This window comes from Triticum urartu, chromosome 6A (assembly GCF_056163025.1).
Source record: "Triticum urartu cultivar PI428250 chromosome 6A, HENAU_Tu73, whole genome shotgun sequence".
In the NCBI taxonomy this organism is placed as follows: domain Eukaryota; kingdom Viridiplantae; phylum Streptophyta; class Magnoliopsida; order Poales; family Poaceae; genus Triticum; species Triticum urartu.
In genome coordinates this window covers 181,630,717-181,650,646 of record NC_141878.1, presented here as the reverse complement: position 1 = coordinate 181,650,646, position 19,930 = coordinate 181,630,717, and positions in this window count along the sequence as shown.

The window sequence follows — 19,930 nt, the reverse complement described above, 5'->3', positions numbered from 1 at the left end:
TCTCCGTCATGGTTACTTCCAGTGAAGAAGGTTGGCAGAGTCTATCTAGAGTGAAAGGGGGGAGGTCGGTCGACTGACTGGGAATCGGGATGTCTTTGCAATAAAACCAAGTCGATTGCCATCCTCTAACTGACTTGGGAAAGGTCATGGGGGGAAAAGTACTCCTACCTCTCGTTTGGACCCCTAACCCCCCGCACATTTGGATCACGTGCGTCTTTTCATCATCTAGGTTAGCTTTCTTCACCGACTAAGATCGGCAAGTGAAAATGTGTTTGAACAGACCCCAGTGTAGCTAACACCCAAGGAAGTTCTCGCACATTGAAACAAATGCGGCAAGGTACGAGATTGTGTTGGGAGGAAAGTGGTCGATCTGAGCACCAAAGAAGTTCAAAAAACCCCGAAAGAATGAATGTAGGGGCAGGGAGAAACCTTGGTCGATGTGGGTGGTGAGGAGGACGCGCTCACCCTCGCACGGCTGGGGCTCGGATTCCCCCTCTGGCAACCTCCAGGATCCATGAGCAATTAGTACTTTGGCGGCGAGATTCTCTAGGTCTTCCTTCATGACGGTGGAGTGGATGTAGTCCCCCTGGATCCAACCGGGTGGCATACCGGACCGTGACAATGACCCCCTTGCCGCCTTCTTGCCTTTCATCGTCGCCTTCTTGACACGCTCCAGGGCTGCGGTCTTGTCCTTCACCATGGTGGCAGGGCACGAGAAGGATGGGCGGATGCATGGTGAGTGATGACCCATAAGTATAGGGGATCTATTGTAGTCCTTTAGATAAGTAAGAGTGTCGAACCCAACGAGGAGCAGAAGGAAATGTAAGCGGTTTTCAGTAAGGTATTCTCTGCAAGCACTGAAATTATCGGTAACAGATAGTTTTGTGACAAGGTAATTTGTAACGAGTAACAAGTAATAAAAGTAAACAAGGTGCAACAAGATGGCACAATCCTTTTTGTAGCAAAGGACAAGCCTGGACAAACTCTTATATAAAGGAAAGCACTCCCGAGGACACATGGGAATTATCGTCAAGCTAGTTTTCATCATGTTCATATGATTCACGTTCGGTACTTTGATAATTTGATATGTGGGTGGACCGGTGCTTGGGTACTGCCCTTCCTTGGACAAGCATCCCACTTATGATTAACCCCTATTGCAAGCATCCACAACTACAACAGAAGTATTAAGGTAAACCTAACCATAGCATGAAACATATGGATCCAAATCAGCCCCTTAGGAAGCAACTCATAAACTAGGGTTTAAGCTTCTGTCACTCTAGCAACCCATCATCTACTTATTACTTCCCAATGCCTTCCCCTAGGCCCAAACAATGGTAAAGTGTCATGTAGTCGACATTCACACGACACCACTAGAGGAAAGACAACATACATCTCATCAAAATATCGAACGAATACCAAATTCACATGACTACTTATAGCAAGACTTCTCCCATGTCCTCAGGAACAAACATAAATACTCACAAATCATATTCATGTTCATAATCAGAGGGGTATTAATATGCATAAAGGATCTGAACATATGATCTTCCACCGAATAAACCAACTAGCATCAACTACAAAGAGTAATCAACACTACTAGCAACTCACAGGTACCAATCTGAGGCTTTGGGACAAAGATTGGATACAAGAGATGAACTAGGGTTTGAGATGAGATGGTGTTGGTAAATATGTTGATGGAGATTGACCACCTCCCGATGAGAGGATCAATTGTGATGATGATGGTGATGATTTAACCCTCCCGGAGGGAAGTTTCCCCGACAGAACAGCTCCGCTGGAGCCCTAGATTGGTTCCGCCAAGGTTCCTCCTTGTGGCGGCGGAGTTTCGTCCCGTGAGCTAGCTTATGATTTTTTCCTCGACGAAAGACCTCATATAGCAGAAGATGGGCATCAGAGGGCTGCCAGGGGGCCCACAAGGCAGGGGGCGTGCCCAGGGGTTAGGGTGCGCCCCCACCCTCGTGGATGGTGGGTGGCCCCCTCTGGTACTTCTTTCGCCCAATATTTTTTATATATTCTGAAACTTGCTCCCGTGAAGTTTCACGACTTTTGGAGTTGTGCAGAATAGGTCTCTAATATTTGCTCCTTTTCCATCCCAGAATTCCAGCTGCCGACATTCTCCCTCTTCAAGTAAACCTTGTAAAATAAGAGAGAATAGTCATAAGTATTGTGACATAATGTGTCAGGACCCTGATCCTATGTCACACCGATCTAGCATGTAACACTTCATATCACTTTGCGGCCTCACGCACGGTATTCTCACGGGTGCCACCTTACCTAGCCCGGGACCGTTTGCGCCTTTTGGCTCACGTATATGATAATGTCGCTAGCATCCATATGACAGAGAACCCGGGCCGACATGGCTAGTCGTGAACCCAAAGCGGCACTAACCCATGGAGACAGGCATACATGAATCAACTTCGAACATGTCGCTCAGCAGCGTGTGAATCCGGGCTGTAGCACTGGGCTAACAGGACTCCGGTAAACCAGGCTGTAGCAGGCTAGGCAGGACTCCGGATGTCACCGTGTGACATTTCCCCGAAGGGACAGACACAGGAACGAAGTGAAACACATGCCGGCCAGTCAAGTGTCCTGAGCAGTAGTGCTGGGCTAGCAGGACTCCGTTGAACCGGGCTGTAGCGGACTACTATGGCTCATGGAAGCACTAGACTACATTTCCCCACAAGAGAGGCTGCCAAGGATAAACAACTAGATTGTCGGATCCCACACATACCAAGCATTTCAATCATACACACAATATGCTCGATATGTGTAAATACAACATGGCATCACAACATAACTCTACGACTCAAGCATTTATTCATTAGGCTCCGAGGAGCGAGATATTACAAACATGGGTCTCATGACCCAACAATCATAGCATACAATTCAAGCACATGCGGAAGTTTAACATGTCTGAGTACAGACATCTATAAATGAAAAAGGCTAAGAAGCCTGACTATCTACCAGATCCGGCCGAGGACACAAGATTGTAGCTGAGGTATCAAGCTAAACGTTGGAGTCCACACGGAATTACTAGCGAGACTAACGTCTCTCTGAAAAAACATAAAATAGGCAAATGTGAGTACAAATGTACCTAGCAAGACTTACATCAGAACTAGCTACATATGCATCAGTATCAACAAAGGGGTAGTGGAGTTTAACTGCAGCAAGCCAGCTTTGACTCAGTGGATAACCTGAACTACGACTGCAAGCAACTCTTTTGAGGTGGCGCACACGAGTCCACATATTCACCATATCAATACACCACTATGGATCCGCTCCCGTCTCCCTACGAGAAGGCCATCCATAGCACTCACGCTTATCTTGCGAGTTTTAGAGTATCCACTTTCACTTGTCTATGAACTATGCAAGGGGTCCAAGTTTCCATATCCGAGGAATCCGGCTATTTGAATAGATAATGATAACCCTGCAGGGGTGTACTTCTTCACACACGCTCCCACCACTTACTGTCGTTTACACGACATGTACTCAGCAACCTTCAAGCGGAAGCGCAACGAGGGTGTCGGCCACGGCCTACCTAAACACCCAAGTCTCTAGTCCAGGTTTATCGCCTATTCAGGTTCCATCCGCAGGGAGTCCGACCGAGGTTTCCACATACGGCCCCGAACGATGTGAACAGGGTTCCCGAGACACCAAACGGGCGCCCGGTACACCGTGCCACGGTGTATCTACCACATCATAGCCCACCCCTAGGGCCAGCGCTACGCACAACCGCCAACACATAACCTACAAACACCAGAAACTTGTTGCAACTCCTGGACAGAGTACTAGGGTGATTAAGAAGCCGAGAGGGTCAATTAAGGATCCCAATGAGTGGTAGTAGTTGTTCATGGATCACAGACACAGAACTCAGTTCCTGAGGACGGCTGCAATGAGACAACCCACCATGTACTCCTACATGGCCTCTCACCTTTACCTTTACCAAATCGTGTTCACACACTTAGCTCACACACAGTAGGACATGTTCACACACCTCCGATTCATCCCCGATGAATCAGACCTGACACAACTCTATGCAATAGCAGGCATGACAAACAAGCATGAATGAGTAGGCACATCAGGGCTCAAACAACTCCTACTCATGCTAGTGGGTTTCATCTATTTATTGTGGCAATGACAGGTCATGCAGAGGAAAAGGGTTCAACTACCGCAACATGTAACCGTTGAATCGTTGTTGTCCTAATGTAGTAAAAGAGAGCAGGAGCGAGAGAGTGAGATTGTGTTGGAATGAACAAGGGGGTTTTGCTTGCCTGGCACTTCGGAAGATAGTATAGTTCTTCATCGGTGTCATCGAAAACAACATCGAAACCACGTCTATGGAGAGGGGACAAATACCGGCAAACAAAGAGGAACACAATCAATGCAATGCAACAATTATGATGCATATAATGTCATGGCAATATGCTGTTGATTGAGCTAATGCAACTAGCAATCATATTAAATGAAGTTGGTTTGAACCAAGGGTTCAAATTCCAACTCCATATGTGCTTATTTAAATGTCAATTATGCAAATTGCCCTATACAGCAACCCTTGGTTGTTAAAACATGCATGCAAATGCTATAAACAGATTCCTTGAATTTTTTTGATAATTTTTCATATATAATTTATTTCATTTTGAGTTATAGATTATTTTCTATGATTTTTGGAAGTTTAGGGGATTTTCTGAAAATAAATAAATCATTTAGATTTATTTAAAATACAGAAAATCATTTACTGCGTCAGCCTTGCATCATGCTGACGTCATCTGGTCAATAGACGCGGTCCAGGTCAAACCTGACCAGTGGGACCCACTGGTCAGTAGTTAGTTAACTAACTAAAGTTAGTTAGTGTTAAACTAATACTAATCCTAGTTTAGTTAGTGGCCTGGGGCCCACACGTCAGTGAGAGAGAGAGAGTTCAAAACCCTGGTCAGACGGGGTCAAATCCCGCCGGTCAAAGGGGTCAACCTACCGGCGTTTAGCCACCGGCGACACAAACCGCGGAGGAGATCTTTGGAAATCACCGTCCGGTGATGGTTCAACGCGCGGCTAGGCTTGATCGACTCCTGGGAGTGCGCCGCATCTAGTGGTGCCACTGGTTGGAGCTAGTGTGGCCGGGAACAACGGCGGCGAGCACGTCCGCGGCGGCCGGAGTTCGGGCCTCAGCAGAAAACATGCTAGGTTGCACAACATGACGTGGGGGTGGCCGCGTTCGACTCGTGGGGATGTACTGAGTGCAGTGGTGAGCTCGGGTGCAAGGTTGCACGGCCGTGCCCACGATGGCGACATGGCCGGCGGCGAGGAGCTATCGGCTCCGATGGGCATGGTGGTTAGAGGACGCGGATGAGCGCGGGGAGAGGGGTAAACGGTTGCGGAGCTCACATCGATCACGAAGAGGGGCTCGGCTTGCTCGGGGACGGCTTGGCGACTACATATCCGTCGATGGAGTCCGGCGGTTACTGAGGTTGAAGACGACCCGATGGCGGCGATGCAGGGCCTCCGGCGAAGCGTGGCTCGGTGGGGAGGGCGAGGGCGTCACGGCGGAGCTTCTGGACTCAACAGTAGGGCGAGGGGTGGTCGGTGGCTGCGGCGGCAGCGAGCGGCGGCGACGGTCCGCTCGGCTTCGGGAGAGAGAGCGAGACAGAGGAGAGGGAAAGAACGAGAGAGAGTGAGAGGCGGTCGGGGAGGCTGCGTGGCGTGCACGGAGGCATCCAGGGCGTCGGCGGCAAGCAGGAGTTGGCGAGGCGCGTGCCGGCGCGCGGCGACCACGCGCGCTGTGTCCTCCTGGCAAGAGGTGAACGATGACTGGCCACTGGGCCAGTCGGGCCGGTTGGGCTGTCATAGTGCGGGCCGGTTGGGGCGCTAGGTGGGCTGCGGTAAGTGCCAAGTAGGTTTATGATTCCCTGTTTCCTTTTTTGTTATTTATTTATTTATTTATTTTCCACTGGTTCCAAATTCAAAACAATTTTAAACCAGTGCCAAACTTTCTGTAAATATTTATGTGGCTTAGATAGGTTTTTACAAAGGCACACAAATATTTCAGAGGCATTTGAGGATACATTCCATATACTAGGAATATAAATTCAAATTCAAATACAATAGTGGTTTAAATTCAGTGCCCAAAATATTCCTCAAAAATGTTCACTATTTTTGGTTTGGTCTCAAAGCCATGCCAAAAATTATCATACATTTATGAAGGCATTTTGGAAACAATGAATGCAATTTAAAGGGTTCTTGCCCTTCTTTTAAAAAGATTTCTGAGCTCATAAAAATACTGGTTTTAATTTAGCTCTTGCCAATAATTCTATGGAATAACAGGAACATTTTATTGGACTCATTTGAGAAGATTTTTAAAGTTGGTTATTTTTGAACTAATTTCTGAGTGTTTCAACAAACCTCAATTCAACTTTCAGAAATTAGACATGATGCATGGATGCTCTCTTATGCAACTATTGCAAACAATTCTAGGGCTGTGACAACTCACCCCCACTAAACAAGAATCTCGCCCCAAGATTCAAGACGTGAGGTAAGAAGACAGAGGGGACACAAATCTAATGCAATCCTCATGAACCAACTGCTCTTCTCGAATATAATGATCCATTGCATCATATTGATCTTGGCGTCTTGCTTTGAGAATTACGACCAACATGACAAATGAGAGGAAAGGGAAATCTCTAGAAGGATCGATCTTATCGAAGATCGAACAACTTAGGATCAACTCATGGAGCGAGACGCTGAAACACCTCTCGAGATGAGACACGGAGCATACGTCCAGAGGGATGGAGTGAAACACATGACAAAGGATCACTAGGTAGGCAACAATTCCACATCTAAAAGGGTGGTGAACAGTTGCCAACGTAGTGAGGAGTTGAGTTTCCAAGACACCGAAACGAGACATCTTGGAGGAGGGTGACCTGTAGAATCATCCCTTAAGTGGCAAAAAGAATTACTTTTGATTTAGAGAACATTGAAATTCTCTATACCAACCTGAGGCAATTCACCAACAATCGTTTGGCGGGGTATGAAAGGATGGCATATACGGATTCGAATGGATGATTTGGACTACCTTGTTAAAGACAACACGATGGATGCTTTTGCTTATCATCGAAAATGGATGGGACGCATGGTAGACTAACACAATGACGGGTGCAAGCTGGAAAAAAATGCAAATACTGGGAATGATTCTAGTGACTGGGGAAAAGCTCAACAGACAAGAGTGATTCCCCTGTTTGAATGGTTATAGCATAACCGAGGAAACCGAGAGTACAAGGACCCCTAAGGAACAACTTCTAGAATAGGTTGCACGAAATCCTCATGGAGAAGATGGTCAAATAGCTCAATCAAGATACTATAGTGATAGATCTTCCGTCTAGGTGTGTCGGCCAGAACATCAACCTTGTCGGGACCTACATCATAGATCTTGGAAAAGTTCCAACCATCATATCTGCCTAAGATTCAGATCTGGTTGGTAACAGGATATTCCAGACTCATCAAGTCTAGAAAGGAAAATGAAAGTTTGCAACACAAATCGACAAGATGGCGTTGCAAGATTCTCGGGGAATGAATTACGATAGTAAGCTCCAAAACATGAGCTGCTTCTGCTACACACATGTGAACACACTGTCCTAGACAAGCATGACCACATAGTAGTCTTACAATGCAACACTACCGAGTTTCGATTGGGAACCATCATTGAGGATAACGGAATCCTGTAAAAATCCGCCCGGTACCTTTAGGACTATCACTTAGAACTTATTATCCTTGAACAAATCAATCAGTGGCTTGGTGTGCTAGGGATACATATAGAATGAAGGTTGCAAGTCTCCAAACCATAGAATACTTCGCATGTATGCATGGACGATTTGGGATGATTCCAGAGGAAGCAAAACAACTTTCTCAAATCCACGGCGGCAACTTGCATCAAATGCACGTGATTCAAAGGAAGTCACTTCTTTCATCCAAGCGTATGCTTCATGAGCTAGCATGAGGAAATGCTTACAAAAGTTTCCAACACTAGCTTAATGTTCAACATGAATCATGGAGGAGGTAAGATGCTACTGATGGGCTCAACAACAACTCATCGGGATTTCCATATCACTGGAATTCCACCATTATGTGAACAAGGTGATAGCACTGGTCAGTCCCAAAGATATAATGGTTCATGCTCGAGGGGTCAACCACGAGTAAGACAACATTACGAATATCGTTGGTTCTGATTTGATTTGACAATAGCCCATACTCAAATCAAAGTTTGGACAAGACAATAGATCCAATAACTGATCACGAGGACCAATCGATGAAGGTATCATCTTTCTTCAACACACACACACAAGGATATCCCTTTGGAATGAACTAATTCAGACAAGCTTTTCTTCCAACTATCCAAGTTGTTGTTTGGCTTAACCAACTAGCTCAGGGATATCCAACATAGATTCTTGGAGAAAGAGTGGTTTATTGGGAAACCAACTTGATCACGAACTCAACATAGCGGTCAGGTGACAACCTGGTAACACTTCCGAGAAGACATTCAGAAAATCACGAACCACTGATATGTTACTAAGCTCGAGAACAATCTTGTTTTTCAAGGCAAGACGATATGATCAAAAGAGCGAGGGATTGACACAATCATAACTCATTGATCGAAGAGTGCACCTGAAATAAGGACTAGGTAGCAAGATCAATCTTAGAATGGTAGTTCAATAGCCAACACACTAAGAATGAGAATATTGTCCATTTACTACCAAGCAACGAGTTGCTCGGAGTACTGATTTCACACATCACCATTCACTTGTCGGCATTCCGGTTGCGACAACACGACACCGAGGAATGAATAACGATGGCGGGAAGTATCACTACGTTAAGAATTCGTAAGAGAAGGTGCAATTCCTATGATATTCTTGACATGAAGATGGTAACACTTCAAGGTAGAACAGAGCAAAAGCTGGATTGGCATTTTGATCTGCGGAATACAATTGCTTTGACCCAATCCTAGATATGGATGAGGTACTGGAGTTTGTTTCTCCTAGTCATTCTAGAATAGAATAGCTTGACGGACCACAAGAATAATAGGCATCGATGAGCACGAATGCACAACTATTCCTGACTATCAAGTGATAGACTAGGGTCGGGATACAGCTGAGGAGGGTCAACTCAAGGAACATATAACTTTTTGAGTTGTGGATGCATAGATTAGTATGTCAAACGAGTTCAACATAATTCTTTCGGATAACCCATGCAGAAAGGTAGAACTGGCAGAGTCACAATGTAGAACGGAGAACTCATCGAGAGCACTCTTATTGTGATCTTTTGATCCAACAAACTTCTGCCATAAGTGGTTCATAGTATTTGGAAGAAGGAAATACCACGGACCTCGAGGACTAATGCAAAGGTTACTAATATCCTAAAGGAACTAGCAGCACTATCAACATGAGGTAAGTAGGGTGAACCTCGGGTTCAAGAACCCAGAAATAGAATACCTACTACTAAATGGCATCACGGGATACTTTCGAGAATGATGGCCAGAATTATCACACTGGGAACACCAGACACAGCTAGATTACTAGGTGATCCTCTAAGACACCTAGGGTCATAATACTAGCTCCAACCTATATGTCGAGGCAACAGAGTGCCTCAACTCACCGATTAGTGTGGTTAATCTGGCCCAAAAGGATATCAGGAGCAGGAAGAAAGGATTTGCAAATGCATCAGACTATTTAGAGACCTAGGATGACTCAGACAGCATAACGACTGTAAATGCCCAAAATTATTTGAGACATCCTGCAAAATGGTGGCATAACCACTTAACATCACAATATCAAAGTTCCGAGACCAACTATGAACACACAGAAGTACTAGAAATCGAACTGAGACATGAATCCATCAGTCCTATAAGTCTATGGATTAGTAACACGTCATCCTGATAGATAGATGAGAAGGCCTAGTTTCTTAACCCCGTAGAAAAGAAGAGGTTGACTCAGATCAGAAGGGCATAAGGTATAAGGAGTAAAAAGAACCTTACGTTCCCTTCCACAATCAATTCTCCTACATAACTAAAGCATTTCTAGACACAACTTTGACCGGTTGGCTTGGCAATCCTCCAGGCAGTCAGGCTCTGATACCAAAGCTGTCAGGACCTCGATCCTAAGTCACACCGATCTAGCATGTAACACTTCATATCACTTTGCGGCCTCACGCACGGTATTCCCACGGGTGCCACCTTACCTGGCCCGGGACCGTTTGCGCCTTTTGGCTCACGTATATGATAATGTCGCTAGCATCCATATGACAGAGAACCCGGGCCGACATGGCTAGTCGTGAACCCAAAGCGGCACTAACCCATGGAGGCAGGCATACATGAATCAACTTCGAGCATGTCGGTCAGCAACGTGTGAATCCGGGCTGTAGCACTGGGCTAACAGGACTCCGGTAAACCGGGCTGTAGCAGGCTAGGCAGGACTCCAGATGTCACCGAGTGACATTTCCCCGAAGGGACAGACACATGAACGAAGTGAAACACATGCCGGCCGGTCAAGTGTCCTGAGCAGTAGTGCTGGGCTAGCAGGACTCCGGTGAACCGAGCTGTAGCGGACTACTATGGCTCATGGAAGCACTAGACTACATTTCCCCACAAGAGAGGCTGCCAAGGATAAACAACTAGATTGTCGGATCCCACATATACCAAGCATTTCAATCATACACACAATATGCTCGATATGTGTAAATACAACATGGCATCACAACATAACTCTACGACTCAAGCATTTATTCATTAGGCTCCGAGGAGCGAGATATTACAAACATGGGTCTCATGACCCAACAATCATAGCATACAATTCAAGCACATGCGGAAGTTTAACATGTCTGAGTACAGACATCTATAAATGAAAAAGGCTAAGAAGCCTGACTATCTACCAGATCCGGCCGAGGACACAAGATTGTAGCTGAGGTATCAAGCTAAACGTCGGAGTCCACACGGAATTACTAGCGAGGCTGACGTCTCTCTGAAAAAACATAAAATAGGCAAACGTGAGTACAAATGTACCCAGCAAGACTTACATCAGAACTAGCTACATATGCATCGGTATCAACAAAGGGGTAGTGGAGTTTAACTGCAGCAAGCCAGCTTTGACTCAGTGGATAACCTGAACTACGACTGCAAGCAACTCTTTTGAGGTGGCGCACACGAGTCCACATATTCACCATATCAATACACCACTATGGATCCGCTCCCGTCTCCCTACGAGAAGGCCATCCATAGCACTCACGCTTATCTTGCGAGTTTTAGAGTATCCACTTTCACTTGTCTATGAACTATGCAAGGGGTCCAAGTTTCCATATCCGAGGAATCTGGCTATTCGAATAGATAATGATAACCCTGCAGGGGTGTACTTCTTCACACACGCTCCCAGCACTTACCGTCGTTTACACGACATGTACTCGGCAACCTTCAAGCGAAAGCCCAACGAGGGTGTCGGCCACGGCCTACCTAAACACTCAAGTCTCTAGTCCAGGTTTATCGCCTATTCAGGTTCCATCTGCAGGGAGTCCGGCCAAGGTTTCCACATACGGACCCGAACGATGTGAACAGGGTTCCCGAGACACCAAACGGGTGCCCGGTACACCGTGCCACGGTGTATCTACCGCATCATAGCCCACCCCTAGGGTCAGTGCTACGCACGACCGCCAACACATAACCTACAAACACCATAAACTTGTTGCAACTCCTGGACAGAGTACTAGGGTGATTAAGAAGCCGAGAGGGTCAATTAAGGATCCCAATGAGTGGTAGTAGCTGTTCATGGATCACAGACACAGAACTCAGTTCCTGAGGACGGCTGCAATGAGACAACCCACCATGTACTCCTACATGGCCTCTCACCTTTACCTTTACCAAATCGTGTTCACACACTTAGCTCACACACAGTAGGACATGTTCACACACCTCCGATTCATCCCCGATGAATCAGACCTGACACAACTCTATGCAATAGCAGGCATGACAAACAAGCATGAATGAGTAGGCACATTAGGGCTCAAACAACTCCTACTCATGCTAGTGGGTTTCATCTATTTACTGTGGCAATGACAGGTAATGCAGATGAAAAGGGTTCAACTATCGCAGCATGTAACCGTTGAATCGTTGTTGTCCTAATGCAGTAAAAGAGAGCAGTAGCGAGAGAGTGGGATTGTATCGGAATGAACAAGGGGGTTTTGCTTGCCTAGCACTTCTGAAGATAGTATAGTTCTTCATCGATGTCATCGAACTCATCGTCGGAACCACGTCTATGGAGAGGGGACAAGTACCGGCAAACAAAGAGGAACACAATCAATGCAATGCAACAATTATGATGCATGATAATGTCATGGCAATATGCTGTTGATTGAGCTAATGCAACTAGCAATCATATTAAATGAAGTTGGTTTGAACCAAGGGTTCAAATTCCAACTCCATATGTGCTTATTTAAATATCAATTATGCAAATTTCCCTGTACAGCAAACCTTGGTTGTTCAAACATGCATGAAAATGCTATAAACAGATTCCTTGAATTTTTCTGATAATTTTTCATATATAATTTATTTCATTCTGAGTTATAGATTATTTTCTATGATTTTTGGAAGTTTAGGGGATTTTCTGAAAATAAATAAATCATTTAGATTTATTTAAAATACAGAAAATCATTTACTGCGTCAGCCTTGCATCATGCTGACGTCATCTGGTCAATAGACGCGGTCCAGGTCAAACCTGACCAGTGGGACCCATTGGTCAGTAGTTAGTTAACTAACTAAAGTTAGTTAGTGTTAAACTAATACTAATCCTAGTTTAGTTAGTGGCCTGGGGCCCACACGTCAGTGAGAGAGAGAGAGTTCAAAACCCTGGTCAGACGGGGTCAAATCCCGCCGGTCAAAGGGGTCAACCTACCAGCGTTTAGCCACCGGCGACACAAACCGCGGAGGAGATCTTTGGAAATCACCGTCCGGTGATGGTTCAACGCGCGGCTAGGCTTGATCGACTCCTGGGAGTGCGCCGCATCTAGTGGTGCCACTGGTTGGAGCTGGTGTGGCCGGGAACAACGGCGGCGAGCACGTCCGCGGCGGCCGGAGTTCGGGCCTCAGCAGAAAACATGCTAGGTTGCACAACCTGACGTGGGGGTGGCCGCGTTCGACTCGTGGGGATGTACTGAGTGCAGTGGTGAGCTCGGGTGCAAGGTTGCACGGCCGTGCCCACGATGGCGACATGGCCGGCAGCGAGGAGCTATCGGCTCCGATGGGCATGGTGGTTAGAGGACGCGGACGAGCGCGGGGAGAGGGGTAAACGGTTGCGGAGCTCACATCGATCACGAAGAGGGGCTCGGCTTGCTCGGGGACGGCTTGGCGACTACATATCCGTCGATGGAGTCCGGCGGTTACTGAGGTTGAAGACGACCCGATGGCGGCGATGCAGGGCCTCCGGCGAAGCGTGGCTCGGTGGGGAGGGCGAGGGCGTCACGGCGGAGCTTCTGGACTCAACAGTAGGGCGAGGGGTGGTCGGTGGCTGCGGCGGCAGCGAGCGGCGGCGACGGTCCGCTCGGCTTCGGGAGAGAGAGCGAGACAGAGGAGAGGGAAAGAACGAGAGAGAGTGAGAGGCGGTCGGGGAGGCTGCGTGGCGTGCACGGAGGCATCCAGGGCGTCGGCGGCAAGCAGGAGTTGGCGAGGCGCGTGCCGGCGCGCGGCGACCACGCGCGCTGTGTCCTCCTGGCAAGAGGTGAACGATGACTGGCCACTGGGCCAGTCGGGCCGGTTGGGCTGTCATAGTGCGGGCCGGTTGGGGCGCTAGGTGGGCTGCGGTAAGTGCCAAGTAGGTTTATGATTCCCTGTTTCCTTTTTTGTTATTTATTTATTTATTTATTTTCCACTGGTTCCAAATTCAAAACAATTTTAAACCAGTGCCAAACTTTCTGTAAATATTTATGTGGCTTAGATAGGTTTTTACAAAGGCACACAAATATTTCAGAGGCATTTGAGGATACATTCCATATACTAGGAATATAAATTCAAATTCAAATACAATAGTGGTTTAAATTCAGTGCCCAAAATATTCCTCAAAAATGTTCACTATTTTTGGTTTGGTCTCAAAGCCATGCCAAAAATTATCATACATTTATGAAGGCATTTTGGAAACAATGAATGCAATTTAAAGGGTTCTTGCCCTTCTTTTAAAAAGATTTCTGAGCTCATAAAAATACTGGTTTTAATTTAGCTCTTGCCAATAATTCTATGGAATAACAGGAACATTTTATTGGACTCATTTGAGAAGATTTTTAAAGTTGGTTATTTTTGAACTAATTTCTGAGTGTTTCAACAAACCTCAATTCAACTTTCAGAAATTAGACATGATGCATTTACTACGTCAGCCTTGCATCATGCTGACGTCATCTGGTCAACAGACATGGTCCAGGTCAAACCTGACCAGTGGGACCCACTGGTCAGTAGTTAGTTAACTAACTAAAGTTAGTTAGTGTTAAACTAATACTAATCCTAGTTTAGTTAGTGGCCTGGGGCCCACATGCCAGTGAGAGAGAGAGAGTTCAAAAGCCTGGTCAGACGGGGTCAAATCCCGCCGGTCAAAGGGGTCAACCTACCGGCGTTTAGCCACCGACGACACAAACCGCGGCGGAGATCTTCGGAAATCGCCGTCCGGCGATGGTTCAACGCGCGGCTAGGCTTGATCGACTCCTGGGAGTGCGCCGCATCTAGTGGTGCCACTGGTTGGAGCTGGTGTGGCCGGAAACAACGGCGGCGAGCACGTCCGCGGCGGCCGGAGTTCGGGCCTCGATGGAAAACATGCTAGGTTGCACAACAGGACGTGGGGGTGGCCGCGTTCGACTCGTGGGGATGTACAGAGTGCAGTGGTGAGCTCGGGTGCAAGTTTGCATGGCTGTGGCCATGGTGGCGACATGGCCGGCGGCGAGGAGCTATCGGCTACGATGGCCATGGTGGTTAGAGGACGCGGACGAGCGCGGGGAGAGGGGGAAACGGTTGCGGAGCTCACAGCGATCACGAAGAGGGGCTCGACTTGCTCGGGGACGGCTTGGCGACGGCGAATCCGTCGATGGAGTCCGGCGGGTACCGAGGTTGAAGACGACCCGATGGCGGCGATGCAGGGCCTCCGGCGAAGCGTGGCTCGTTGGGGAGGGCGAGGGCGCCATGGCGGAGCTTCTGGACTCATCGGTAGGGCGAGGGGTGGTTGGTGGCGGCGGCGGCAGCGAGCGGCGGCGACGGCTCCGCTCGGCTTCGGGAGAGAGAGCGAGACAGAGGAGGGGGAAAGAACGAGAGAGAGTGAGAGGCGGTCGGGGAGGCTGCGTGGCGTGCACGGAGGCATCCAGGGCATCGGCGGCAAGTAGGAGCTAGCGAGGCGCGTGCCGGCGCGCGGCGACCACGCGCGCTGTGTCCTGCTGGCAAGAGGAGAACGATGACTGGCCACTGGGCCAGCCGGGCCGGTTGGGCTGTCACAGTGCGGGCCGGTTGGGGTGCTAGGTGGGCTGCGGTAAGTGCCAGGTAGGTTTATGATTCCCGGTTTCCTTTTTGTTTTGTTATTTATTTATTTATTTATTTGTCACTGATTCCAAATTCAAAACAATTTCAAACCAGTGCCAAACTTTCTGTAAATATTTATGTGGCTTAGATAGGTTTTTACAAAGGCACACAAATATTTCAGAGGCATTTGAGGATACATTCCATATACTAGGAATATAAATTCAAATTCAAATACAATAGTGGTTTAAATTCAGTGCCCAAAATATTCCTAAAAAATGTTCACTATTTTTGGTTTGGTCTCAAAGCCATGCCAAAAATTATCAAACATTTATGAAGGCATTTTGGAAACAATGAGTGCAATTTAAAGGGTTCTTGTCCTTCTTTTAAAAATATTTCTGAGCTCATAAAAATATTGGTTTGAATTTAGCTCTCGCCAATAATTCTATGGAATAACAGGAACATTTTATTGGACTCATTTGAGAAGATTTTTAAAGTTGATTATTTTTGAACTGATTTCTGAGGGTTTCAACAAGCCTCAATTCAACTTTCAGAAATTAGACATGATGCATGGATGCTATCTTATGCAACTATTGCAAACAATTCTAGGGCTGTGACATAATGTGTAATAACAGCCCATAATGCAATAAATATCAATATAAAAGCATGATTCAAAATGGATGTGTCAACTCCCCCAAGCTTAGACCTCGCTTGTCCTCAAGCGAAAGCCGAAATCGAAAAATATGGCCACATGTTTAGAGATAGAGGTGTCGATAAAAATAAAATACAGACATGAGAGCATCATGATCATTCTTAGAACAACAACAACAACAACAACATATATATATATATATATATTCTCATATGATCTCTTATGCTAAAATAACAATTCAATCACAATTTCAAGTATGAATTAGAAACTTCATTGAGAACCAACAAACTATAATCTCAGTCATTGAAGCAATTGCAATTTATCATAACATAGGAAAGAGTTAATATAAGAGCTTCTCATCAAGTCCACATACTCAACTATCATTTAGTCTTTCACAATTGCTAACACTCACGTGATATTTATGGTTATGGAGTTTTAATCGGACACAAAGAATGATAGGGGCTTATAGTTTTGCCTCCGAACCTTTTATCTCAAGGGTAATGTCAACAATAATAGTTCATGAAAACTCACATCCAATTAGCTATATATATCAGGATCTTTCCAACACATTGTGCTTGCCAAAGGATAAATGTAAAAATGAAAGGTGAAGATCACCATGACTCTTGCATGAAGTATAAGACAAGAATAAAAGATAGGCCCTTCGCAGAGGGAAGCAGAGGTTGTCATGTGCTTTTATGGTCGGATGCACGAAATCTTAATGCAAAAGAATGTCACTTTATATTGCCACTTGTGATATGGACCTTTATTATGCATTCCATCGCTTTTATTTCTTCCACATCACAAGATCGTATAAAGCTTATTTTCTCCACACTAATAAATCATACATATTTAGAGAGCAATTTTTATTGCTTGCAACAATGACAACTTACTTGAAGGATCTTACTCAATCCATAGGTAGATATGGTGGACTCTCATGGCAAAACTGGTTTTAAGGATATTTGGAAGCACAAGTAGTATCTCTACTTGGTGCAAAGAATTTGGCTAACATGAGAGGGAAAGGCAAGCTCAACATGTTGGATGATCCATGACAATATAATTTATCTCAGATGTAAGAAAACACAACCCATTACATTGTCTTCCTTGTCCAACATCAACTCTCCAGCATGTCATATTTTAATGAGTGCTCACAATCATAAAAGATGTCCAAGATAGTATATTTATATGTGAAAACCTCTTTCTTTACTACTTCCTATTAATTACAACGATGACTAAAACTATGTTTGTCATCTCTCAACAACTTTTATTCATCATACTCTTTATATGTGAAGTCATTACTCTCCATAAAATCCATATGATCTCTTTATTTCTTTTTATTCTTTCTGTTTTATTTTATTTTTATTCCCTCAAGATCATAGAAAAATAATCAAGCCCTTGACTCAACACTAATATTTATTATATATAGCTCATGGACTCCATTACATAGAAGTATCATAAAGCAAACCTCAAAACTAAATCATACTAAAACTTTATTCTACTATATCAAGATATTACCAAAAGGATCGAACTAAGAAAAACGGTAAAGATAAAAGTGTGATGGTGATACGATACTGGGGCACTCCCCCAAGCTTGGCAGTTGCCAAGGGGAGTGCCCATACCCATGTGTTTATGTCTCCTTCTTCGGGGGTGGTGATGTGATATTCTTGGCGATGATGCCCTTAAGGATACGGTTCTCTTCCTCAAGTTTATTGACTTCCTGCTTGAGGTCCATTATTTCCTTATGGAGCTTGCCCATGACGGCTAAAGCTCCTTTCACCCAAGGATGTTGCATAGCTGCGGGAGAATAAATAACACTCCTTTTCATATTTTCATAAGAAAGAAATCTAACATTGGAAGGGATGGCCGAGTTTGGAATAGCCGAGCTCTGTAGTTCCCCCATCGTGAATCTGACTCGGAAACGAGAAGTAACTTCTTGATCCTCCTCCATGGCATCTATCCTTTTCAAGCCGGCCTCCATCTCTTCCTCAGTTGATGGACCAAAGTGGTCAGCATTGCTGTTTGCTCTTGGCCTTGGTATCGGATGAGACACCCGACTCTCCCTAACTGACTCTTGAGAAGACATCTTGCTCTAAATCTGCAGCAGAAACAACTCGAAACAAAAACAGAGGATGTTTGTGTGGTAAGGTGGTCAAAACCTTCGGGATATTATATAATGATTTTTTACTGACCAAAAGAAGTATCGTGCAAGAAAATGGAGTCCGTAGAGCACACGAGGTGTCCACGAGGCAGGGGGCGCGCCCAGGGGGGTAGGGCGCGCCCTCCACCCTCGTGGACGCCCCGTGTCCTTCCCGGACTGCTTCTTATTAAAAAAAACGTTTTGGAAAGTGTCCCTTATGTATTCCTCCAGGGTTACGGTTTCAATAACATTAGTTTCAACATTTATAGGATTACCTGAGATATAATGTTTGATTCTTTGACCGTTCACCACCCTCGAATTTGTGCCTTCGAAGTTGTTGATTTTTATGGCACCGGAATGATAGACCTCCTCGATGACATAAGGACCTTCCCATTTAGAAAGGAGTTTTCCTGCCAAAAAATCTTAAACGAGAGTTGTATAACAATACATAATCACCTACATTAAACTCACGTTTTTGTATCCTTTTGTCACTCCATCTTTTAACTTTTTCTTTAAACAGTTTGGCATTCTCATAGGCCTGGGTCCTCCATTCATCAAGTGAGCTAATGTCAAAAAGCCTCTTCTCACCGACAAGTTTGAAATCATAATTGAGCTCTTTAATGGCCCAATATGCCTTATGTTCTAGTTCAAGAGGTAAGTGACATGCTCTTCCATAAACCATCTTATATGGAGACATACCCATAGGATTTTTATATGCAGTTCTATAAGCCCATAATGCATCATCAAGTTTCTTGGACCAATCCTTTCTAGATCTATTAATAGTCTTTTGCAAAATTAATTTAAGCTCTCTATTGCTCAGTTCTACTTGACCACTAGACTGTGAATGATATGGAGATGCAATTCTATGATTAACATCATACTTAGCAAGCATTTTACGAAAAGCACCATGAATAAAATGTGAACCACCATCAGTCATTAATTATCTAGGGACTCCAAAACTCGGAAAAATAGCTTCTTTAAGCATCTTAATAGAGGTGTTATGATCAGCGCAACTAGTTGCAATAGATTCTACCCACTTAGTAACGTAATCAACAACAACTATAATATGTGTATACCCATTAGAGGAAGGAAACGGTCCCATATAATCAAATCCCAAAAAATCAAATGGTTCAATACCAAGTGAATAATTCATAGGCATTTCTTGATGTCTACTGATATTACCAATTCTTTGACATTCATCACAAGACAAAACAAACTTACGGGCATCTTTGAAGAGAGTAGGCCAATAAAAACTGGATTGCAATACCTTATGTGCAGTTCTATCTCCAGCGTGATGTCCTCCATAAGCCTCAGAGTGGCACTTGCGTAGGATCTGTTCCTGTTCATGCTCAGGTACACAACGTCTAATAACACCATTTACTCCTTCTTTATAAAGGTGTGGGTCATCCCAAAAGTAATGTCTTAAATCATAGAAGATCTTTTTCTTTTGCTGGTATGTGAAACTAGGTGGTATAAATTTAGCAACGATATAATTAGCATAATTAGCATACCATGGAGCAGTACGAGAGGCATTTATGACAGCTAATTGTTCATCAGGAAGGCTATCATCAATAGGTAGTGGGTCATCAAGAACATTCTCTAACCTAGACAAGTT